At 38.3% G+C, this 26,926-nt stretch overlaps 1 protein-coding gene across 4 annotated transcripts in view; it reads right to left on the bottom strand.

Annotated features, from left to right (window-relative positions):
- Positions 1 to 26,926, bottom strand: part of RALY (RALY heterogeneous nuclear ribonucleoprotein) — a 259,210-nt gene that overhangs the window by 151,858 nt on the left and 80,426 nt on the right. For 3 of the 4 annotated variants that reach the window (XM_070939948.1, XM_070939951.1, XM_070939949.1), the window contains exon 2: positions 19,417 to 19,513. The exons of the other annotated variant lie outside the window; for it this stretch is intronic. The gene's annotated coding sequence lies outside the window, so the exon portion shown is untranslated. The remainder of the gene's footprint in view (positions 1 to 19,416; positions 19,514 to 26,926) is intronic. 4 annotated transcript variants of the gene reach the window in all.

The raw sequence follows: 26,926 nt of genomic DNA, 5'->3' as shown, positions 1-26,926 counted from the left end.
GTCAATTACCACCCAGTGAGTCTGCTTAGCATAATTAGTAAGGTCTATGCTAGACTGGCTGGGAGGAGAAAATCTTCTAGTGCAGGAACACAGACAGACTTTGGGGCAGGCTGCTCTGTGTATGATTAATGATTGATAGTTTCCCATTTGGCTGAAAAAGATACTCAACCACCCAAGCCAATCCTTTTGCCTTTTGTTTATAGACCTCAAGCAGGCCTTTGACTCCATCTGTAGAGCAACTCCTTGGAAGAAATTCAAAGTACTTGCAATTGACTGTTACCCTATTAAGTGCACCCCTTGAGAATGCCACTTTGAAAGTGGAATGCACTAGAGCCAGTGGTGGGATTCAGCCAGTTCGCACCACTTTGGGAGAACCGGTTGTTAACTTTCTGAGCAGTTTGGCAAATTGGTTGTTGGAAGAAATCATTAGGGCAGAGATCCAGTTGTTAAATTACTTGAATCCTACCACTGACTAGAGCCCCAATACACCTCTCAAATGTAGTGCCAATTACCTTAACCCAACCGGTACAATCGATTACAGCCTTGATGGATATAACCTGCTTATATGGACAAGTATCTGGTTTTAAAATAAATGTAGCTAAAACAAAAATAATAGCTAAAAATATGGTTAGGAGCCAAAAAGAAGAGATAGAAAGGTTAACAGGATTTGAAGTAGTTAAGAAGGTTAAATATCTGGGGGTCTATATTATGACTGCAAATACGAAATTATATCAGTACAACTATGAACCATTATGGCACAAAATACAGAAAGAGTTGGACAATTGGAAAAAACTACAACTGTCTTTGCTGGGAAGGATAGCTGCTGTAAAAATGAATATTTTACCAAAATTTCTATTTCTTTTTCAAATGATACCTATACTTAAAAAAGATGAAAACTTGAAGGAATGGCAGAAGGGCATAAATAAATTTGTGTGGGCAGGGAAGAAACCACGAGTCAAACAAAAGATATTGCAAGATACTAGAGAAAGAGGTGGTCTTAAGATGCCCAATTTAAGATTGTATTATGAAGCTTCTGCCCTCTCAGCAATCACAGATTGGATAAATTTAACGGAGGAAAAGATATTGAATATTGAAGGATATGGTTTGGTTTATGGCTGGCATGCTTACTTAGTGTATGATAAGAAAGTAAATAAGACTTTTAAAAGTCATATATTAAGAAATGCTCTATTGCGTGTCTGGAAAAAGTATAAATATAAACTAAATGATAGGTTACCAATATGGACAGTACCCAGACACACGATAGAGAACATAAATTTAGAGCAGAAGCAAGATAAGATTACATATAAGGAACTCCTTTATAAGGAAGGAGTCAGATTACAGTTAAAATCCATGGAACAATTAAGAGAAGAAGGGATTATTAGGACTTGGTTTCAATATGGACAGCTGCAGGCCAGATGGAGAGAAGATAAAAAAATTGGTATTTTGCAGCAGGATGAGAATTTGATAAAGCAAATAAGAGATGAAGGTCAAATGCACATAAAAAGGTTGTACAATGCATTACTGGAAATAGATTCAGAAACAGATTTAGTCAAGGATTGTATGATAAAATGGGCACAAAATGTAGGTGAACCAATAACGATGGAAACATAGGAAAAGATATGGGTTAGAAATGTAAGATTTACATAAGCACAAAATCTAAGGGAGAATTTTTACAAAATGTTTTATAGATGGCATTTAGATCCAAAAAAACTAGCTTGTATGTATCCAAATTTACAACCCAAGTGTTGGCGATGTGAGTGTGAAGATGCTACATATTTTCATATATGGTGGACATGTAAAAAGATTAAGGCTTTTTGATAAAAATATGGTGGATTATTCAAAATATTTTGAAGAAAAAAATTAAATTTACACCACAGTTTTTTCTGTTGGGAGTAGTTACGGATTGTACTGTAATAGAGACTAAGCTGGTTTTGAACTTAATAACGGCTGCCAGGTTACTGGTGGCACAGTACTGGAAGAAGGAAGATCCACCTACTATTGAGGAATGGACATTAAAAGTTGTGCATTTGGCGGAAATGGCAAAAATTTCATCATACCTTAAAGACCATTCAAATGAGAGATATATATCGGAATGGAGAAGATGGATTGATTATATACAGAAGAAGTATCCGAATAAGAAGATTCATATAGCTTATGAATGAAATAATTTTAAGTAGTTTATGTTTGTTTGGTTTTTTTTGAGTTATAAGGAGTTAAGGACCTAGGGAGAATATGAAATGTAATAATTTGTTAGCATATTTTAGTTTTTGGTTTGTGAATGCTATACCCTGTGCTCATTCTGGGAAGTCTAGGGAGGGGGGGTGGGGGGAGGGAGGGGAAGGGAGGGTGGGAAGGGAGGGTGGGAAGGGGAGAGTGGGGTTGAGGGGGGAAGGGTGGGGGGGTGAAAATATTTGTATTTTTTATAAAACTTTTCAATAAAAAAAATGTAGGGCCAATTAGCAGACGGTAATCAAGAGCATATTTTGGTAATCAAGGGCGTATTTTGGCCCCCTACTTTTTAATTTCTATATTAATGTGATGGTAAGCAAGAAACCATGTCACACTCCCTGCCCAAAAACCTGACAAATAAACTACAAGTAGTCCTTGATTTACAACAGTTTGTTTAGTGACTGCTTGAATTGCAATGGCACTGAAAAATGTGATTTATGACTGTTTTTCACACTTATGACTGTTTTTCACACTTATAACCATTGCAGCACTCTCTTGATCATGTGATCAAAATTCAGATGCTTGGCCCAGGTTCATGTGATCCCCTTCTGTAACCTTCTGACAAGGAAAGTCAAATTCAATTAACAACCATGTTACTAACTTAGTCACTGCACTGATTCACTTAACAAATGTAGCAAGAAAAGTCATTAAATGGGACAAACCTCACTTAACACCTTTTTCACTTAGCAACATAAAGTGTGGTCATAAGTTGAGGACTATCCGTATATCTACATGCTTTATGCCATACTATTATATGCATCTGTAAGTCTTAGAAAACATAGGGACACTAGTGCATTTCTATAGGGAGCACTTATTACAGATTAACTATGAGGAAACAAAGATTGTGCATTTTGTAAGAGACTTCAAAATGTTTTCCTGGACCCTCAAACGACAATAATTGAACAAGTTCCTTGTTTTAAGTACCTGGTATTTGTGTTAAATCCTAGTGTCAGTTATGGGAAACTGGAGAAAGTTCAAATAGGTTTCCTAAAAAAGTTCTTTTAGGTAGCAAAATGTGTGCCTAATGCTGCTCTACATTTGGAAGCAGGGTTTATAACAGTCAAAACAAAGGTAAGGTTCTGTATGCGTCATTAAATATAGACAAGATTTGTACATCTTATGCTGTCAGATAATTATTCTTCTTGGACACTCCAGATAAATGACAAATTACATACATTTTTTTGTGAGATGTAGATGACCTGATGGATCTTGAATAAGATCAGGCCAAGGTAGTTGTTAAACAAAGAATTATTGATATAGAATTACAAACAAGACCAAGATGTCACTTAGAAGCAATTGGGTCCTAATAGATTTGATCTTAAAACAGTATTATATTTGGCCAAATTTACAAATCAGAAACTTTGGAGGGCCTTCGTACTATTGTGATTTGCTATCTTACCATTAGCAGTGTTGGAAGATAAATACTTCAAAGTGTTTGTCTTTGCAAAGATGGGAACACTGAATCAGTGCTGTACTGTACTGCAATTTGACTATCACAAGCACAGTGAATTACTAACATCTCTTCTTAACCCATTTCCAAGCAGCCAAAATAATTTTATGTGCAGCTTCTTTTGGCCGATAAAGATCCAAAGATAACTCTTGCTGTTACAAGGTTTGTATGTGTAGGCCAAGAGTGTCAAACTGGCAGCCCGCGAGCTGGATTCATCACGTGCAGGCCAACCCACCCTGGGTCTGCAAAGGCAAAAAACATCACAATAATCTCGATATGTCACGTGATGCGATCGAGTTTGACACCCATGGTGTAGGCTGTAGAATCCATGCCATGTAACAATAAAGTAGGCTGAGCATGACTGAATTTCTTTTTATTATGCATTATAATATGTGTGTGTGTGTGTGTGTGTGTGTGTGTGTGTGTGTGTAGTTAATATTTCGGGTTTCTTCCCGTGTAATTGTGGATATATCCCTAAAAGGGTAGAAGCGACGTTTCGACAGAATCTCATCTGCCATCATCAGGCTTATGTGACTGCAAAAGACTCCTCACATAAGCCTGATGATGGCAGATGAGATTCTGTTGAAATGACGCTTCTACCCTTTTAGGGATATAATTTCTTTTTATTATGCATTATAATATATATATATATATATATATATATATATATATATATATATATATATATATATATATATAAGACTTCTCTGTTTTGAAAGACAGAGTAGGCATAAAGGTTCTAATATTTCAAGTATATACAAATAGTACATATATATCCATGCACACTGAAAATACAACTTCTTGAGTTCAATAATCCATGGTTGATTGATTATGTCCAAGTTGGTATGGACTCTCAGGATCCAGAAAGGTACATTTTCTTCAGAAAGATCTGGCCCTAACTTGATATTTCATGTTTTCCAATGGTATAGGCATCATCATTGTAACTGAATTCATCCATCTTAGATGTCGTTGTCCTCTTTTTTTTTTTCACTTTTCCCAATATTAGAACCTTCTTGAAAGAACTAGATCTTTGCAAAATATGTACAAAATAAGATAATTTGAGGCTGCTCAATTGTGCGTCAAGTATTGTGGCCTTCTGACCAGCGGTGGGTTTCCAATATTCTTACCACTGGTTCACCCCGCGCATGCACACTTGCTTTGCATGTGTGCCTTCTGCGCATGAGCCTGGCCTTCTGCACATCCACTTTGATCATTTGTGCGTCTTCTGCGCATGCTCCTGGCCTCAAAAACGTGCCTAAATAGGACGGCATAGAGACGGGGTGGGTGGGTGGGTGGGCCCACCCGCGATCTCCACTACCAGTTTGTCCAAATCAGTACGAACCGGCTGAATACACCTCTACTTCTGACCTATATATAGGTTTTGTATGAAGAAAATGAGATGTTCTGGGAATCCTTTTTTTCCTAACCTTGTTCCATGGATTGATATCAGGGGTGGGTTCTACTTACATTTACTACCGGTTCACAGATCGCCGATGATGACATCCGGGGCTGTGGGTGGGGCCTCCCAACAGTTTTAGTACTGGTTCTTGTGAACTGGTCCGAACTGGGGGCAACCCACCACTGGTTGATATGATTGACACTATTGATCAGCATCTTTGGAGGAGGACATTCTGATGACTACATGATCTATTGGAGGAATTGTGGTGGTGCAGTGGTTAGAATGCAGTATTGCAGGCTAACACTACCCACAGACTGGAGTTTGAGTCTCACTGGTTTAAGGTTGACTCAGCCTTCCATCCTTCCAAGGTAAAATGAGGACCCATATTGTTGAGGGCAATATCCTGATGTTGTAAACTGCCTAGAGAGTGCTGAAAAGCACTTTGAGGAAGTATATAAGTACTATTGCTCTGAGTTTTACTGGATTTTAATGTCCATCATTCCAAACCTATTCTTTAAAAAAAAAAAAAATCCATATAAAGGATGGCATGGCTCTCGCTATTAAAAGCAGAAGTTTCCTCTCATTCAAGAAGCAGTTGCTGATAATTATCTAACTTCTTGACCAGGTTGTAGTCAGTAGTGATGCAGTCAGAGTTGGGTCAACTAAAATTTTACAACAGGATTTGTCTACTCTACTATACTACTATATTAGCATCTAATTGCCCACTTACGTATACTGCATCAGAAGATAAGCAAGAATGCAATTGGACACAGAGTAACTGCAGTAATAAAACAGCATATTAGGCTAAATACAGACCATTAAACTATGACCTGATACTGATGGAAAAATATTGAGGATATGAAGAATAAACCCTATTACATGCAAGTGCATTTAGGTTTTCTAAATTACATATCAGGGAGTGACAGCTGATTTGACTTTCTATTTATCTCCACTTTTCCCTCCTTTTTTGAATATGATTTAGAAAAAAAACAAATAATTCTTTCTGAAGTGATTTTAGACTATGTAACTGAGAAACCTAAAGTCATTTATAGGAAATGACAAGTATGTTATGCAACTTGCAAAGCAGAGGAAAAAGATTTCATTAAGGAGCATAGCAGTTGCACACAAATAATCCCAAAATTTGCTGAAACAAACAAAAATTCCTAAATGGTGATACAGAGATTATGTTTAGAGAAAGACCTGCAAGAAAGCTTCAGCCTTAGATGCAGCATCCATAATTTCTTCATAAAATGATACTAAATTGTAAAATTTTATGTTACAGATAAAAATGCAATGAGTGGAAGTGGGAGTTCATCATATCTGTATTGACTGTACTTTAATTACATTAATTATATTAAACAAAGTACATTAAATCAAATGTTTTTGTTCTAGCCCTGTGTACTTTTTGAAGTACAGCCTAACTGTTGCCATTGTTTCCCACACTCCAAAATTGTGCATCTTAATGTTAGTAAATCTCATAGACTTCAGTGTAAAGTACTTTTGGATAGAATATGCACTTCCAAAGGAGTTGAGCTAGTTGTTGCAAGAGAGCCTTAATATCTATTTTCATGTTGTCATTTCCTGGAGACCAAACTCCTCCCAAAAGAATAGGATTTTCCTTTTATCTAAGACACTCTGTCACACACACAATGGAAAAGAGCTCATGATTTTCATTAGGTTTTAAAAATCCTCAAGATTTGGCTATCTAGCCTTTTCAGGTTTTAAGACATCCAATATAAGCCAGCCAGATTTTGTGATTTGATTGCATGCATTTTATTTGAACCTGGCTTTATAAGGCTTGAAGTTTTGTTGCCTAGGAACAAAATGCAAGAGAAACATCTGCCAGCCTCAATTAAATTTTGAGTCTATGGTCTTTACAGTTGCCCTGCCTTTGTTATAGATTGTCACAATCTTTTGGAATGATCCATGCCCTCAAATTGCAAGAGAGCTGCTTGTAGGTACTAAATATTTGCCTTTTTGAGGGTGTTAAACTAAGACAGAGGAGTCCTGGATACAAATTAATGAACCTAAGAAAATGCAACTTGAGTAATTTTGTTTACCTTATTTATTGATTAAATTTGCTTGCTGCCCATCTCATAAGGAGATGATTCTGGATGGCTTGCAATATTAAAATATATAGAGCAATGCTAATTTATAGAGCAATGCTAGTACAGACCTGTAATATGCATGAGGATCCTGGCTTAACTAAATAACCTAGTCCTTGCAAACATCTCACTTAGGAACATAATAATTATTTTCTGCTGTCATTTTGGGATTAAACAAAGTCTCAAAACAGAAATTTAGCATCCTGTGTAGAGCTACATACTGTAAGTCATAAGTGTGCAATCCAAATATTAATGTCAGCACTCTGAAGTATTTGATGGAAGACTGATAAAACCAGGAAGGGAAGAATTAACAAAGCTAGTCTATTTGGAATATGAAATCTGGAGGAAGAAAAACAGGAGCGGAGTAAATCTAGAAGGAGATTTGATAAAGAAAAAAAATGGGAAGAATAGAATGGGCTCAACTAAAAGGGGGAATCAAGAAAGAACAAACCACCCAGGAGGGAATGAGAAGCATGGAGAAGTAAATTAAACATTATCTTGCGGTTATGATGGGCATTAAAAAAAACAGGGCAAGTGGGATTAGCAAGGAAAAAAAGGTAATTAAAGAAACAGAAGGCAGAACTAGGGTATAAAAGATACAAGAGGAATTGAGATTTGGCAGAGAGTTTACAGGATTGCAATGAAATGAGAGGGTGTCAGAGCGATAACAAGATCCCAGGCTGAGAACGGAAAGGCTCAAAAAATGATGAAGACATGTTTTCAGGTACATGCAGAGTAAAAGAATATTGAAAGAACCAGGAGGCTATTCAGATGAGAAAGAGAGAGAGAATTTATTGGCGGCAGGAGAGATTGTTGCGCTGTTGAAATAAGCAGTGCGTTGTAGCTGGCTATCTTCAGAGAGAATAAATCTATACAGACCCAAATGCTTCAATAATATGGATAACTTCTGAAGTTATCAACTAACTAACCAGTTGAGAAATGATATTTCTTCTTTCCCCTTGGGTTTTAATTGCAGAAAGCCCACAAATGCCCATACACCTACTGGGAAACAGGAAGCAAGGCTGAATCTATTATATATTCAATGGTCCTCATTCATAACAGTGTTTTTTCCCCATAGGTGTGAAGTGTTTGTTTTGCTATCATGTGATCTTAAAGTCAAGGACTTGGTGAATACAAGCAATGGGATAATGCAAAGTGGGAGCCAGTAGGAGAAAGTAAACATACTGTAATTCTGCTGAGCTTTCTTATAAAATGACCTCTTCCTAAACTGATTTTTGTAGAAGTACCATTTGAATATGCATATTTGAAATCTGTTTGACATACATGAACATCTGAATGTAGCACAGCAGCAGGTTGAACATACAAAACTGTCTTCTGGCTTTACTATGGCTGTTAAGCAAATCAGTAAAACTCATTATCAAGAGAAAAGTTGCCCTTGCAGAAATGGCAGTTTTTGTAGATATAACCTAAAAAAGGGTGGGGATGGAGGAAAAATGGACCTATTTAAAGCCCATCAACCATGGCAGAACCCCATTTAAATTAATCATCTGTCTCAGTGTTCACAGAAGAATATGGGAAACAGATGCTGGCAAGAAGATACATATCCCGAAGGGCAAAGTCAGAAAGGCAAGAAGAATTCTATGCCAAGCAGAAACAGGTGATCAAGTAATTAGACTTTCTCCCACATGACAAAATTAAATTAAGCAGAATTTCTTTAAGCCACAAAGAATTTGTAGAGACCCTGTCATGTGCAGCAACAGTAGTAGCAAAAGGGAACATTTAGCTACAATTCCAGTGTCATTGTAATTCTACCTCAATACCGTTGGGTACCACACCACTTGGGCTAAATATCTTCTGTTTATTTAGAAATAAGTCCTGTTGTGCCTGATGAAGGCTTTAATTGTGCATAATTGGAGATAACCTGAACAATACAGCAGAAGGTTGTATCCATGCATTTTGAATACCAGCATGCAAATCCCACCAAGTCTGTCACAGGCTGCTGTTTAGAGTCCACTCTTCATTTGTACATAATAATAATAATGCTCTAATTAATAGGATTATTGTGATAGGACTGAAATAAAGATACACAAAACCAATGGTTGCCATTTTAAAAATTGCCATTAATTAAAACCAAACCAATAGAGAAAGAAAGAAAAAAAAGAACAAAATTGCCAATTTGAAGAGTTTGACATGCAATGCCATAAAACACATCTCCTTTGCAGAAAGCAGAGTATTGATTCCAGCATTTTATGTATATCCTCTATCTCACAGTGTACACTGTTCTGCATAAACTCAGTTCCTGAGCGACCATAATTCATGAATGCTGGCTGTGGACAGTTCTATTTAAGGATCTTAGCCCTTTTGAGATGATATATATAAATGCACTGAGCAATGGGGAGAACAGCGTAAGGTTCTTCATTATATGGGAATGCCCTCAGTACATATGGTTTGCCTCAAACATCTAGTAGTCAAATGCATACAGTATAATCCTGTACCATGTAGCCTTTATAACTTGTCTTAAAAAGGATTAGTGCATATATTGGATTGTAAAGAAACCTATAAGGGAAACATAGCGAGAAACATTATCCTCTAGTCCTCCTAGACTCACAGCTAAGATTAGAGCAACATCTGACAGCTGTGGCTAGGGGGACCTTTGCACAGATTCGCCTGGTGCACCAACTGCGACCCTACTTGGATCGGGAGGCTCTCCTCACGGTCACTCATGCCCGTGTCACCTCACGGTTAGATTATTGCAACGTGATCTACTTGGGGCTACCCTTGAAAAGTGTTCGGAGACTACAGTTGGTCCAGAACGCAGCCGCACAAGCTGTCGTGGGTGCACCTAGGTACACCCACATTACATCAATTCTCTGCAAGCTGTACTGGCTCCCTATTGGTCTCTGGTCACAATTCCAGGTGTTGGTTATTACCTTTAAAGCCCTACATGGCTCAGGGCCAGGTTATCTTCGAGACCACCTTCTACTGCATAACTCCCAATGACTGGTAAGATCCCACAGAGTTGGTCTCCTCCGGGTCCCATCAGCTAAACAATGCCGGCTGGTGGGCCCGTGAGGGAGGGCCTTCTCTGTGACTGCCCCAGCTCTCTGGAACCAGTTACCTCCTGAGGTCCGGACCATCCCCACCCTATTGGCCTTCCAAAAAGCGGTGAAGACCTGGATTTTCTGGCAGGCCTGGGGCCGTTGATCTCGCTCTTGCGATCCGGCAAGATCTGGCCATGAATGGTGTGAATGAGTTTTAATGTTTTTAATGTTTTTAATTCTTAAATGTTTTTTATAATAATTTTAAATGCATTGTGAGCTGCCCTGAATCTTCAGAGAGGGGCAGCATACAAATTGAATTAATAAATAGTAAATAAATAAACATTTTGAAGAATTTAATCTTTGAAAAATCTGATTTGAAACAACCTATTTTGCATATCACATTAATCTGTAATTCAGATGCTATGGTTTTATTACATAAAGGAATGCAGAAAGGGGGAGTAGAAAGGGGGAGTACGACTACCTTTTAAGAGGTACTATAATGGTATGTTGAATAAAAGAATTAAAAGCCTAATTTCCTTTTTTGAATATTACATGAGGGCTCGAAATAGTGCATTGCAGTGTGGAATGTGTGTGTTTGATCTTCCAGCAGTCTGACAATTTCTTTTTCAAAGACCTCCATTCCATTTCTTCTCTTCCCCACCTCTTTTTCCCTTTTCTTCCTATAACAGTCAGTCTATATTTTATGCATGTTTAATCTTCACTGAATTTCTAACTTTTTCAGGTATTTTAAAGAGTTACATGTTGGACTTCTCTTGAGGTTCCTCCAAGTACCATTTTAGGGCAATAATAAAGAGTCACTTTGTCTAGTGAGATGGGTAGCATATGAATTTAATAACAAATAAATAAAACTCCTTCAATCAGCTCAGTATTTAAATGTATACTTTTAAAACAAAAGTAAAAAGTTGGGAGATACAGAGGAATAGGAATTTGAGGAAAAATGCAGATCTGCAGAGGATGGTAAAAAGAACAAAAGCAACTAACTTGGATACCAGTTACCAGAGGCAAGTATTGTCATGCAAGAAACCATAAGAAAACTAGTCAAGACCAGACCAGGGGTGAAATCCAGCAGGTTCTGACAGGTTCTGGGGATCTGGTACCGGAAATTTTGAGTAGTTCGGAGAACCAGAAAATGCCACCTCTGGCTGGCCCCAGAATGGGGTGGGAATGGAGATTTTTGCAATATCCTTCCCCCAGGAGAGGGGAGGGAATGGGATTTTGCAGTATCCTTCCCCTGTCACGCCCACCAAGCCCCACCCACCAAGCCACACCAAGCCACCCCACCAAGCCACGTCTACAGAACCAGTAGTAAAAAATTTGAATTTTACCACTGGACCAGACCCATGTTCCGAAGCACTCCTCTGAACTGTTAGGAGGCCAGTCCTGTAGCAATCAACAATGAACTGAGGTGATGTAGAAAGGAATATGCAAATGCTGTTTGCAAGAGATTAAAAGGAAGGTTGTAAGGGACTTCAGTATTTTTTCATGGTACCATCAGACCTTGCCATGTTGTGTGACAAGCACAATGCAAACTGGGCCAATTTGTAAAGGGGAAATGTGAGTAAAACTGCCTATGCATGTGTATATGCATATACTTAAACAAACTATACAATAAAGATTTTGTAGATTATAACAGAGATTCTCTGAGTGCTGTGTATCCACTGAAGCATTTCTGCAATGAATAAAAATTTGAATTTATCTCTTTTGAATGTATCATCTCATAAATATACCCCTCTAATCCTTCCATGGCTATTTGCCATGAATAAAAGCTTAGATGCTCCTATTTAGTCTTTGGATTAGAAAGAAGGCAAAGGAGGTTAAAGACACATGTACCTCAGTAGCAAAAGAGAATAAATGAACATATGGAAAAGGTTGTTACACCTTAAAATAGAAAGTTCAGTTCATGTGTATTTATTTGACAGGTTCACCCCTGATAAATTGTCTTGCTGTCCAGACCAATTCTTCCGGTTATTCTTAATTCATATAGTTTATTTATTTATTGGTTCAATTTATATGCCGCCCTTCTCCGGGGACTCAGGGCGGCTTACAATGCATTAAGCAATAGCCTTCATACTTTTGTATATACCTGCTTAGTAGGGCTTTCGGTCCTCCCTAAGCGGTGTTCTTTTTTATACAAAGTCAGCTTTTTGCCCCCACAATCCAGGTCCTCATTTTACCTACCTTGAAAGGATGGAAGGCTGAGTCAACCTTGAGCCTGGTGAGATTCAAACTTGCAGTAATTGCAGGCAGCTGGTGTCACTTAACACCACTACTGTGCCACCAAGCTGCTACAGCCCCACCAAGTTTCTTTCTGTGTGTAACCTTTTGGATATTCTTAGAACAAAACATTTGCTAATATGATTCTAAATGCCTTCTCAGACTGATAGAGAAGTACCTAGTTGAGTTGGCCTAGTGAGTTGGCTTGTTGGCTTGAGCGCCAGTGTTGTTGCCATTAAGGTGTTTACAGCAACAGTGTTACTATTAAAAATTAAATATGTGGGGTAAAATGGCATTTCTCATCCTAAAAGGGAAGAGTCCCTTGAGCTATTATATATTATTTCTTCAAACAGAAAAATCTATCTCCAGTACTATAATCTTCTTACTGGGGAGATGGGTTTTATGTACATTTAATAAATAAATATATAATAATATATTTGGAAATGGAAGCCAAAATGTTTTACTCCAGAATAGTTGCTTTGAACCATTTCATGTTCAACATTAAAATGTAATGTTTTTCCATAATAGTATGAACAAATCATTTCTATAAAGATCTATCAATCTAATCTTGATGGTAATGCCTTATTTTACTGTAACAGAGAGAGTCGGAAGTCAATGCTTCTCCCCCTCCTATCTTTCCTCACTTCATTTCACCCTTTCCCCTCCCCCCATTGTTCTTCTATTTACTTTTGTATTTTGCATTTTATAATACTCTATAATCTAATAATTTTATTCACCCCCCCCTTAAAATGCAATGTATAGATCAGGGGTGGGTTCTATTTAGCTTTAGTACTGGTTCGCAGAAGCATTTTGATGACGTCGGGGTCGGTGGGCGGAGCCTCCCACCAGTTTTACTACCGGTTCTATAGAACCAGTGCGAACCAGGGGCAACCCACCACTGGTCTAGATACCTTCTCCAGAATGAATATTCTTGAAGAATGTTAGTACATCTTAAATAATGCCTTAAAACTAGTATGTCATGTAGAGTGAGGGTATATTATTTTACATAGAAGACAGCAGAAATGCTGCCCAATTAAGATCATGGTATGAAGCCACTAATAATTTTAGTGAGCTTCAGAGTGTTAACATTTCTGTCTTAGTATATAAGCCACACAGTATTTTAGTTGCAGTAGTGGAGATATAAACTGGCATTTTTGGCACAACCACCACATGTTTGGAATCCCCTAACATGAGTAACTCATACTTTAAATGTTTGCAAAGAGTACAGATGTAAAAAAAAATCTGCCACAAAATTTAATGGGGTAAGGTAATCTGCCAAAACAGATTTTGATGGGGCACAACAAGTACAATTCCAGAGCTTCAATTAATCTCAACATTAGTACAAAAATCTGGGAAAGTTACAACAAAACAAGATACCGTATTTTTCGCTCCATAAGATGCACAGACATTTCCACCCACTTTTGGGGGAAAAAGTGCATTTCATGGAGCGAAAAATATGGTACCTATAATGGATGATTTTTTAAAAAAGATAAACATTATTATAAAGCACACATACTATATATGTTTCAAGTAGTTATATTTTTTAAAAAATCCTATATTAAAGAAACTGCATATATAATTATGTACATTAAGGAAATGACCATACCAGTAGACCTTGATTTATGATCATTTAATTTAATGATTGTTTGAACATGGTGGCACTGAATAAAGTGAATTACAACCACTTCCTCACATTTACAATTGTTGTAGCATCCCCTCAGTCACATGATAAAAATTTGGGTGTTTGGCAATTGGCATGTACTTATGACAGTTGCAGCATCCTGGGGCTGCATGATTGCACGATCTTCCCAGGAGGATTTTGACAAGCAAAATCATTGGAGGAAACTGAATTAACTTAAAGACCAAGGTGATTCGCTTAACTTATGAGATCGCCTTCTGCTACCGATAGTCTCCCACCGACCAATACGCTCCCACAGAGAGGGACTCCTCAGGGTGCCGTTGGTCAAACAATGTCAACTGGCGACCCCCAGGGGGAGAGCCTTCTCTGTGGGGGCACCTGCCCTCTGGAATGAATTGCCCCCAGAGATATGGATGATCCCTGACCTACGTGCCTTTCACCGTGCCCTCAAGACATTATTGTTCCAACAAGCTGGGCTGGCCTAAACATGAATTTTAATGGTTGTCTTAGTTTTTTTTAAATAATATCGGGGCCAAATTATTTAATGTATTTTAAATTGTTTTTAAATTTTATGTATATGTGTGTTTTATTGCTGGCTGTGCACCGCCCTGAGTCCCTCAGGAGAAGGACGGTATAAAAATTTAAATAATAAATAAATAAATAAATAAACAATCACAGCAAAAAAGATCATAAAATTAGGGGTGACTCCTTTAATGATCACTTAGCAATGGAAGTTCTGGTCGCATTGCTAAGTGGTCATTAAAGGTTAACTATTCATTTATTACTCTGGATATTTTTTTTAAAAAAACCCAAAACCCTGAATTAAGGATGCAAATTGGGAAGTTGTTGGACAGAAATACTGCCATTCATTAAAAAGAGATACAGGCCTGTCAAGAATGAAATGCTCTTCTGAAAATGTTGCTGCCAAAAGCATCTGTCTGCACATTTCTCATCATTTCTGTCTTTGTATTTCTTGTGCCACATGTCATGCTTGATACATCAGTAAAGTTACTATCAGTCACTTTTTATCATGTATCTTCTGACAAGTCAGGCAAAAAGGCACATATTTAAAGGGATTATTATTTTCATTTCTTTTTTCTTTTAAATTCCCATCTGATACTGAACCAGCTGTCCATAAGGTTGTTATTTCTGTCCATAAGGTTGTTATTTCTTACTTTTAATTCAGTTACATCAACAGAGGTTATATGGCTATATATGCAAGTGAATTAAATCTGGTAAATTATTACTCATACATTGCCATGAAAGAAAGCCTTCTCCTCTTCAGCCTGCTCCTTTGGACTTCAATTCTTATTAGACCCAGATTCTAAGTAGCAAGCTATTATGGGATTTATGCTCTCAACTAGACTGATTTAAGCAGTAACATTATCAAATGGAGGTTACAATCTCCTATGCATTTTAATCTTATAAGTGAGATACTGCAAATCTATTTAGATAATGCAGCTGATGGTTGGCCATAATAAATACCTCTTTTTTTTTGGTTGGATAATTTTCACAATGCCAGTGAAACCAAGCATTATTCTGATCTTGGGAATACTTACTCATTATGCTTACAGATAATCCTTGAGTTATGGCAATTTGTTAAGAGAGTATTTGAAATTATAACCCAGCAGTGAAAACTGAATTTACAATCCATGTCCAAGGTTACAACCATTGCGAATGCCCCCAGGCTTTTACTCCAACCCCTTAAGCCCCACACCAGCCCTGCAAAGCCCCAATTGAACCCACCACCCTGTACTTCACAGCCTCTGCCATGACCTCCTGACCTTCACCATTTTTCTCCTGCTGCTGAGAGGCATGCCTGGTTTATGTGAGGCAGCAGCTGGCCACTCCAAACTTTCTTCCCAAGACTGCCTCATGCCATTCTCCAAGCTGTTCATGCCCTTCCTTCTGCAAATAATGTCTTGCTTCAGAAGCTTCATTCCCCCCAAAATGTGCATGCCAGTTGGGAATGACTCTTCCAAAGCACTGTGCAATTTGGAGAAGCAATGGTGCTTGGGGAATGGCACAAGATGGCCTCAGGAAAAAGGTCTGGCACAGACAGCAGCTTCCTCATATAGGCTAGGTATGCTTGCCAGCAATGGAAGAAAAATGGTAAAGGTCAGTGGGGGCATTTGGGACTTTGCACAATGGTGTTGGCGTGATGGCTATGATGTGAGTCATGAGGTGGCATTTCTCAGTGGCAATGTTAGCACTGGGGCTGAATTAGAGATCTGAGGGCAGTGGCAGATAGCTGAGAGTCTATGTGCTGCTGTGCAGGGTGGCTAAAAGGGCATAGATCAGGGGACAGATAAGCGGGTGGGAAGAGTTGCAGCAGCCATGCATAATTATTGCTGGAGCAGGTGAGTGGCTGAGACTTTCCTGGGTGCAGAAGCTTTGTACTATACCGTTGGACTGGTTGGCGTGGCTGAGGCTACCAGGAGTGGCTGTGGTTTTGCAACACACTGCACATCTCCCCAACTTGTACATAGCTTGTGTCAAGCCTCCCGCACTCCCCTGAAGCACTCCTGTGTGTCTTACCTGGGACTCTGTCCCTCTTAATGTCCCACAATTTTCACTTAACAATGGCAGCAGCTTAACAATGGTAGAATCTGGGTCTAATAAGAATTGAAGTCCAAAGTATCTGAAGAGGAGCAGGCTTTCTTTCATGGCAATGTATGACTAATAAGCCAGAAGTGCTGTGATTGCAGTCACTAAGCAAAGTGGTCACATGACATCTCATGTAATGACTATATTGCTTAGCCACCAAGATTCTAGGCCCAATTATAGTTGTAAGTTAAGGACTACCTGTTATACCCCATCTTTCCAAGTTGGTATAAATGATTTTTCAAAGCTCCATAAATGATTCCTAGTCAGCAACCCCATGTAGTAATTAAACTGGGCACTAGCTAGTAATTGTGTTTCATGACTAATTACTAAAGGTGCCTTCCTTTATTTTTAATAAAACAGTGATCTTCTGCCAGACACGTGCACTGTGTCTTCATTGCAATGCAACAGTTCTGTCTTATGGAACATTCCTTTGCATAAACCAGCTTCTATATGGAGTTATTCCTATGGATCTTGTTTTAAATTATAGAGAATAGGTATATAGGACCTCAGTCAAACACTCACATACAGATTAGTATTTCCTTTGTTTGATCCAGTTAATAAACCATCCGGGAAAGTAAGATGCTTTTTTTTATAAGAGCATTTCTAGTATAGTTGTACAAAAACAGTAATAAAATCCAGGCTAAATCCTTATCAATCAGTCTTGCAGTGCATATTCAAGGAAATATCGACGTATAAAGTGTCTTGAAACATAAATTTCCTTGGCAGATGTGATGCCAATAAACCAAATTCTGTATCCTGTTTTATTTCCCTGCCTTGCAAGAGGGCTTTTTCTGCCTTTATTTTTTTTATTTATTTTTTTTGATGGCTTAGAAATTCTGCATAACTACTTTGACCTGCAAAATGGAGAGGAAAGGAGAGGTCATATTATCCTGCAGCCTTTCTTCTTTATTTTTCTTTTGGTTAAAAACACTAGATTTTTCCTTTCCAACAATACTGATAACATTTACATGATTATTTCTAACCGCTTATATTGTTCTTCCATTTCTCATCCTGCATGAGGACATTTATTTTTTTTAAAGTTATTAAGCAGATGCTAATTGCAAGTAGATGTCCAAGAAATGAAGAAGCCATTTGAGAGCATTATTTACTTTACTGACTAAGAATAATGCTGTCTTTTGTTAACTAATTCTTTGCAGCTAATCCATGGCTTGAGGCCACCTGGAAAAAATTTTGGTTGTGACTCAGCAGTTAATTATAATTTGGAAGGACCAGTAGTAAAACCGGCAGGAGGCTCCGCCCCCCGCCCCGGATGTCTTCATCGGTGATCTGCACATGCGCAGAAGCAAGGCGCATGCATGTGTGAAGCGACTGCACACACGTGATCCCTTTGCGAACCAGTAGTAAAGGTAAGTAGAACCCAACCCTGGTTTGTATGTTAGAAATTCTGTTTACATAAATCACCATACAGAACAAACAAAGAGTACAGTCACCATGTGCTTTACTGCTCAACTACTTAACTGTAACAGGAAACAGATAACTCTACTTAGAACAAAAGAGCATAGAGTATATACCATAGATCCAAACTTGTAAACACTGCCATCTACTGGCTATATAGCTGTTGCATAAAAATACATTTCAACAATGAATTCCAACACTGTAACCCCACATCCTGATGCAAATTTCTCAAAGTAATATCCAAGTCTGCAGGAGCAGTGAGGATTAGGATTAGGGAATCAAAATAAGTGAGAGCATAATATTGCAAGGTAAAGTCTACTTGGAATCAGTTATTACTTCTAAATAACTCCTGAAATCTCAGTCGAGTTATATGCATATGAGGTGGACATGGATATTTTCTGTAAACATTTCTGAAATGTCATTTCTATTCATGATCATTGGGTGCTAAGGCGGTTATAGGCTGGACATGGCTTGGAAAGCTAAACAATGTAGTACTAAACCTATGAGAACAGAATAATGAGATACAGATAATAAATGTCAGAGACAAATAATTAGAGCTTGAATTAATTTGTGATTAGACTTTGTGTCTGAGTCATAAACAATAAAGGGCATTGCCTGGAGGTCAACTATTCTTCCAGAAACTAGAAATGATTTATAGCTCTGTCTCTCTGAGCCAGTTTGGTATAGTGGTTAAGATGCTGGACTGGTAGTTGGGAGAATGTGATTGTACTCCTTAGACTTAGAGCCTGGATGGATGACTTTGGGTTGGTCACCCTCTGTCAGCTTTAGACTGGGGAAATGAAAAACATCTATCTATCAACCTGCACTGGACCAGCATGATAGAAGGCCTTCATCCTGTAGTGCAGTTTTTCAAACCGAACGCTTTAAGGTTATGGACTTCAGCTCCCAGAATTCCCAAGCCAGCATGCAAGGATTAATTAAATTTTATAAGCATAAAATGTAGAAAACAAGAAAGGCAAGAAATATACAATTATTAAAACAGACTTCCCAACATAATAATGGATTTTCTGCCTAGTCATTTTATTTGCATTAACTATTTTCATTGACTTAAAGAATGAAATCCATTTCATGACATTTCTGTATATATGTTGCTTTAAAATAATCTTTCAAGCCTCATATCTCCAGTACCAAGACGAGAAATTTAAAGTTGCTTTCTTCAGTAGAATGTGAAAGGAAAAAAAAATCATAAAACAAACCTCTCCTTTAAATTAAATTCATACTATTTGGTTGAATATTATTTAATCTCATGAAGAGCTCATCTGAAATTCAAATATATCTCACAGCATTCCACTGAAACATGACAAATTACTCACCAAGATTGGTGTTTTAGATATGAATCCCTCAATCCTCCTTGCCCACTAGATGAGGAGGCTAAACTGGGGTAGTATTCCTTAACAAATCTAGATTTACCTGTAACAAATACAAACACAATCTATTACCAATCATTGAATATACTCAAACGAGTTGCGTATAAAGTTAAAGATACTTTCATTTGATCATTGTCAGAATGAATTTACAAGGATAGAATGATTGCGGCCACCTGTACCTTTAGAACAAGACAAGGTTTCCCCAAATTTCATATAACATGAATGTAGAGATATGTTTTCCAGAACCTGTATATTTTTAGGACTGATAGCAGACCAGCCAGAATGATACTAATTTCAGGATCCCCATATAGCCATGATGGCGAACCTATGGTACGCATGCCACAGGTGGCACACATAGCCATATTAGAGGACCATATCAGTGGGTCCCAATGGAAGTTGGCAAACGGGCTGTTTCTGGCCTCTGGAGGGCCTCGGGGGGGGTAGGCCATTTTCACGCTCCCCAGACTCCTAGAGAGACTCTGGAGCCAGGTGAGAGAGAAAAACAGGCCTACAGGGCTAATGTGGGGATAATACAGGGTCAGCTACATGAACATTGAAGGGCCCTCTTTATCTCCTGATCATAAGAAAGAAATATGCTTGTTTAGAGACTTCACCAAGTCAGCTAAATTCCATTTTTGTTAATACATAACGTCTGAGAGACCAAGCTGTCACAGTTGCAAGGAAATCCATATGAAGCAAGAGTCACTTATTAACCAAAGCAGACATTAACCTACGCATCAACAATCACAAAATTAATAAAGGATGTTTAGCTAAAATAATCTCATGTATTAGAAATTAATGTATGAATTTAGTAATATAGAAAACTGATGAAAGTATCAATCATCACCTAACAAATATATGTTAACCATATATGGAAAGCTGCTGTGCTCACATCAAATCCTTTGTCATGTTAAAGTATAAAAAGCAATTGTATCAGAGCTCTTCTTTGTTCAGAATTGCAGATACAAATCTGATTCTGAAACTGCACAATAAACTGTCTCTGGCTGACCAGGAATGTTGTTTGGTCTCATCATTCCATAACAGGGCCATCGCGTGCCTGGAGCTGACTTAGTGGGGGGTCGCGCATGCATGCGCAGGGGCAGGGCAGAAAGAATTATGGATGTGGGCACACGTGCACATGACCCCCCCACCCCTCCTCCTGGCACGCGATGGCAAAGAGGTTAGCCATCACTGCCATATAGCATTTAACCTTACAGCTATTTAGATTAGTGTGGAACATCAAGTGGAAAAAACTTTCTGGCTGACTTTTATTGTCACAGTGGTAAAAAGATAGAGGGACCATCACCCCTGAGTCACCTTGACCATTTAAAGGGGGAGATATATAGGAGGAAATAAGGAACAAAAGAGAAACAATGTTGTCTTCTCCTTTAAAGCTATCACACCTTTCCATGTGGAGTATAGTAGCTGGCACAGCCAGCCATTAAATAGCCGCGTAAAGGGAATTCAGCATAGTAAAGTACAGGAGAAGAAGAGAAGATATGAGCTAGTACAAAAACACATTTGACAATGGCTCCAGGAGGCTGCAGGAGCAGTGTGGAGGCAGAAAGGACAGGAAGGCTAAATGAAGCACAGGGGCTGAATGGGAAGAGGTGAAAAAGCCCAGGGAAATACCAGCAACACCTTCTTCCTTCTCTCATGACAGTGACAGCAATGAAGCCAATCTGATCAAGCGAGCACAGCCAGCCTAGCTAAATCAGGAAAGTCAGCTGTACCAATCCAACAAAAGTCAGGGCAGTACACGAACTACAGGAAGTAAAAGGGACAAAACCAGCTCCGGAAGCTGATATCTTCCACCCATAAGTTAGGAAATAAATACAGCAGCAGAACAATCCCAGTAACATTCAGGAACACAAGTCATGCAACAGCAGCAACCTTGCAATGCCAGTGACTCTGCAGAAACGGAAAAGGTCAAAATAGAGTAAGGTGACCAGACGTCCCGCTTTTGGCGGGACAGTCCCGCTTTTGAGCAATTTGTTCCGCGTCCCGCGGCGTTTTAAAAAAGTCCCGATTTTTCATTCTGCCTCCTGGTTCCCGGCTGCCTCCTGAATCCCCGCTGATGGCTAGAGGGAAAAAAACTGTTTAAACTCTTGCCGCGGGGCTTCAAAGGGCCGCCCTACGTTAATTAGCTCGGCTTCCCCCTCTCAGCTGATTTGCACAGGGCTCTGCTCTTGCTAAATTGCTCAGCAGTTTTTTTTTTCTCTTTGTGCAAACCAAGCTCAAAACGAAAATGAAAGTAAAACAGGCTGTTGGCTTTGCGGTTTGCTTGCAACGTTGGAAAATTAGGCAGCAGATTTATTTTCCTTTTCCTCACCAAAAAAGGTAAGTGCAAACAATGGAAAATTATTTAGGGCAAAAGAGGAGAGTTCAAGATTTTAAAACACAAAAGAAAAAAAAGCTCTTTTTAACTAGGGAATTGTAATAATTGAGATATTATTAATTGTATACTGTGTTGAAAGCAGAAATGGTTAAGTTGTGGTTTGGAGGAATATATGGGGGAAATTATTTGGTTTATTATTATTGGTAAGTATAATTAATTGATTTGTAAGAAATTGGATTGCATGGAAATAATTGGAATATTCATGTTCATATTGATTAATATACAAAAAAGATAGTTATATAACTAATTGATTTATATTAAAATGTTGAATTTGTATTAAACAACTGTATTACATAATTACATAATTAACCAATGTGAGGATGGATATAAAAATAGATGACAATGGGAAGGGGTATAAAATAGAATAGAAGGGAAAAATTGAATTTGATTAAGATTAGAGATGAGGATGAAGGGTAATATTGTTTTTTTAAAAAAATAGATGAGGAATAAATATGGCAAAAAGGAAATATAGAAATTGTAAATTTAATTGAAATGACTAAACACTGTTTAAATTTGTGAACCAGCCAAATATTCTGTTCAAAGAAAATACATTGTATGTATGTGTGTTTCTAATTATTGCTATTTATTCCTATTTGTTCTCTTTTATTCTTTAAAGTTTAACAATTCATTCTTTATCTTAATATCTTTATATTTGTTTGGGGTTGGCTTTCTTCCCTTTCATCTTTTTTATTGTACAGCAATCTTTCTCCTCAAACCTACCACCTCTCTTTTCTTTCCTTCTTACTTTCTCTTCCCCCCCCTCTTCTCCTCCCTACTTCCTCTTCCTTTCTCCTTCTCCTCCTCTCTTCCTCCCTCTCTTAACCGTCACTCCTACTCTAATTTCCCTTCCCTTCCTTCATCCCTCTCTATTGCTGTATCCTTTTGTGCATATGGATTACTCATAGGGCTGAAAAAGTTATCTTTGACTGGTCCTCGCACTTTTGACCAGTCCTCGAACTTACGACTGTCCTCACATTTTACATTTTTGCCCTATCTTGTCATCATGGTGAAGAGAAGCAGTTGTGAAATGAGTGACATGGTTGTTAAGAATGCTGCACGGGCATAAATGTGAGGATGGTCATAAGTGTGAGGACCAGTCAAAAGTGTGAGGACCTGTCAGAAATGACTTTTTTCAGCCCTCTGGTTAGTCCTTTTGTGCATATGGACTACTCAGAGGGCTGAAAAAGTTATTTTTGACTGGTCCTCGCATTTTTGACCAGTCCTCGAACTTACGACTGTCCTCACATTTTACATTTTTGCCCTATCTTGTCACCATGGTGAAGAGAAGCAGTTGTGAAATGAGTGACATGGTTGTTAAGAATGCTGCACGGGCATAAATGTGAGGATGGTCATAAGTGTGAGGACCAGTCAAAAGTGTGAGGACCTGTCAGAAATGACTTTCCAGCCCTCTGAGTAGTCCCTATACACATAGCCATGGCCACCCGGTCACATGACCAGCTAGCCACGCCCACCCAGTCACATGGCCTCCAAGCCACGCCCACACAATAAGCCACACCCACAATGGTGTCCCTCTTACCAATGTTAAAATCTGTTCACCTTACCCTATACACATAGCCATGGCCACCCGGTCACATGACCAGCTAGCCACGCCCACCCAGTCACATGACCAGCTAGCCACGCCCACAAAATAAGCCACGCCCACAATGTCCCTCTTTACCAATGTTAAAATCTGGTCACCTTAAAATAGAGGGAATCAAAGATAGATACGGTGGCTGAAAGCCTCTGAGACTTGGGTAGGGAGGGAAACAAATCATCTCTCCCCATCCACATAGACCACAGATATATAGTAAGTGCATCAGCGGTGGGTTCCACATATTCTTACCACCAGTTCACCTCTCACATGCGCCTTCCGCGCATGCGCCTGGCCTTCCACACGTGCATTTTGCTCTCGTGCGCACCTTCTGCACATGCACCCAGCCTCGAAAACGTGGCTAAATAGGACGGTATTACGTCCGGGCAGGTGGACGGGGGTGGGCGGAGTTACCCTTCTTTAATTTTCGTTTCTCATCCCATCAGGGAGCACAAGACAACAAACAACACATTTTTCCCCTGCCCTTTCACATGCTTTGTGATAAAGTATTGCACACATCAGCAACAACAATAATTATGATTTCCCATATTAATTAAGGAAAACATGACACTACTGCCAAAAGCTCAAAGGATGTATTGGTATTGTGTAAAAAAAGCAACAAGTAAACGGAAGCAGTTAGTAAGAAAACAATTGCCCTCTAGCCCTTTTTGTAAATGTGATAACATGAATTTTATGCCAGTCAGATCCATTATGGAAGAACTCAATGATATTTTTCCATCAGTGCAAAGCTGCAATATTAATTAACTGTTGCATCCATCACAATTAAAAACACATTAGCACTTTATGAACATCCTATTATGCTATGGAATCTTCCATAGAAACCTCAGATAGTGGATGCAATGGAGGAAAAGAAAATAACTTTTCACTTTCATTACATAATTGAAATTTAGTCCAGAATGTCTCATTCTCCTTCCCTAACCCCATCTTCATTTTGGAGATAAGCATGGCTATTCCCAGTACCAGAAGGGATGCTGTCTCATCAACAGTAATAAACAGAAGGATTTGCTCAATTTCAGCCAGGAATTTACCGCTGCCAATTCAGATACGGGATCTGTTTCGTAAGCTAATGCCAAGTTTCAAACTTGGAGTTTATTATATTTTGTCATAATCCAGAAACATCTAAAGGTTATCTGAAGAAACAAATATTCTAAGCAGGCATTGGATTTGTATAACACATGCTAGACTGACTCCATTTGCATTATTCAAAAAAAAAAAAAAAAAAAAAGGCCGAAGCAGAACTCAGATTGGAACAAAATTTATGGAACAAGTATTTATATATGTGCATGGAAATTTGGTTTCTATCTATCATCTATCTATCTATCTATCTATCTATCTATCTATCTATCTATCTATCTATCATCTATCTATCTATCTATCTATCTATCTATCTATCATCTATCTATCTATCTATTATCTATCTATCTATCTATCTATCTATCTATCTATCTATCTATATATCTCATTACAAAAAATATGTTGAGACTTTGGAAAAAGTGCAAAGAAGAGCAGCTAAGATGATCAAAGGCCTGGAGACAAAAACATATGAAGAACGGTTGCAGGATTTGGCTAGTTGAGAGAAAAGAAGAACAAAGGGGGACATGATAGCAGTATTTCAGTATTTGAGAGGCTGCCACAAAGAAGAGGGGGTCAACTTATTTTTCAGAGCACCAGAGGGCAGGATAAGAAACAATGGATGGAAACTAATCAAGGAGAGAAGAAACCTGGAATCAAGGAAAAACTTCCTAACAGTGAGAACAATTAACCAGTGGAACAGCTTGCCTTCAGAAGTTGTGGGTGCTCCATCACTAGGAGTTTTTAAGAAGAGACTGGACAGTTACTTGTCTGAAATAGTATAGGGTTTCCTGCTTGAGCAGGGGGCTGGACTAGAAGACCTCCAAGGTCCCTCTCAGCTTTATTCTGATTGATTGAAGGGAACCATGAGAGTTACCTTTTTTCTTTCAGGAAATTAAATCCTTTGCCAAGATATACCTATGTTCAGTTAGACAATGGGTAACCATTTTGTGGGCCTGATTTACACAACTAGAGAACAAGATGTCAGCACATCTCCATCATGGCAACTAGTGGGCTTTCTGATCCATAAAATAACTCCCATGTGGGATATAACTGATTACAAAGACTAAGATACAGAATACAACTTTCCATTCTATTCCTACTTTACTATCTCAGTCTGCTTTTGCCATTTTTGGAGTATCTGCACATCATGGGCAGTAGTCACCCATTTGGAGGCTGGCACTTTGCTTGTAGCATGCCAGTTTCCTTAAAAAAAAAGTAAAAAGTATATGGAGAAGCAGATTGGTAGCCATCAAAAGAGATGTTTGAAGGTAAATTGGTAGCCCTATCAGTACATTGGGAATCTAGAATTAGATTAAGAATTTTCAATTTATGGCCAAAATGGAATATCCCAGCTAGAGCAGGAACCCATGGTGAAATTGATTGCATGACATTAGTGCTTTCATCTTACAATTTTGAAAAACAAAACAAAAAAAAATCCCTAAAGTGTAATCACATTGTAATAACAGAAAAATAAAAATAAAAATGCAGGAGGAATAGGACTAGACATGAAAACTGCAGTTACCTGACTCAGGGCATGTCATTGTAATGTAAGAGAAGCAACATATCTTCAACTTAGTGTGAATAACACCTGCATTTCTTAAACACAGTCTCAGTAACTGCATTAAGTTGAGTCAAACCATTGGTTTGTTGCTGACAGTAGTTCCCACTGTTCTTTTAGAGAGAGTTTATTTCAACATCTGCTTTTTGATCTTTTGAGGCAGTATGAACAGAAATCAGAACTAGGGATATTGGAGCGTTTGATTTTTTACAATGCTGAAAAGTAACTTATGCATGAATTGGAACTGCAATTATCCAGCAGCAATTGGACACTTGAAAAATGAGTTCTTGAAGGACATTTTTGGTTTCAAAAAAATGATCAAATTGTATTTTGAGGTGTATGTTTAAAAGAAAACTTCCAAAAGCATGCATTTAAATGAGGATTTTTACATTGCTTATGAAAATATATTACAATAGGGTGGGAGAAAGAAATAGTGTAACCCAGGTTTCTGGATGAATAAACTCATAAATGACAAGGACTAGATATGTTCCTCTTACGCTTCCCTTCACACACAGAAGCATCTGCTATATAGCTTTTTTTTTTCTTCCTAGTCTCCCTTCATAGCCTCTTAAATACTGCCAAATATTTCAAAAACATCATGGCAAACAGGACCAGGATGATCAGCCAGCTGGGACAGATTAGATTTCTGCAGCCTATCCATTGAAAGTACTGGATAAACTCTGGTAGTGACATTAGGTCTATTAACTCTGGTTGAGTATTAATAGCTGGCAGCTGCACAACAGAATGAAGACAGGAGTGCCTTACATTGAAAGAAGTAATTCATTTACTCTGCAGTTTGTATTAGTTCCAGGCA

The sequence above is a fragment of the Pituophis catenifer genome, unplaced genomic scaffold (genome assembly GCF_029215685.1).
Source record: "Pituophis catenifer annectens isolate HBS135680 unplaced genomic scaffold, rPitCat1.0.hap2 SCAF_3, whole genome shotgun sequence".
In the NCBI taxonomy this organism is placed as follows: Eukaryota; Metazoa; Chordata; class Lepidosauria; order Squamata; family Colubridae; genus Pituophis; species Pituophis catenifer.
Note: the sequence above shows the minus strand (reverse complement) of the source record. Positions and strands in the feature narration are given on the sequence as shown.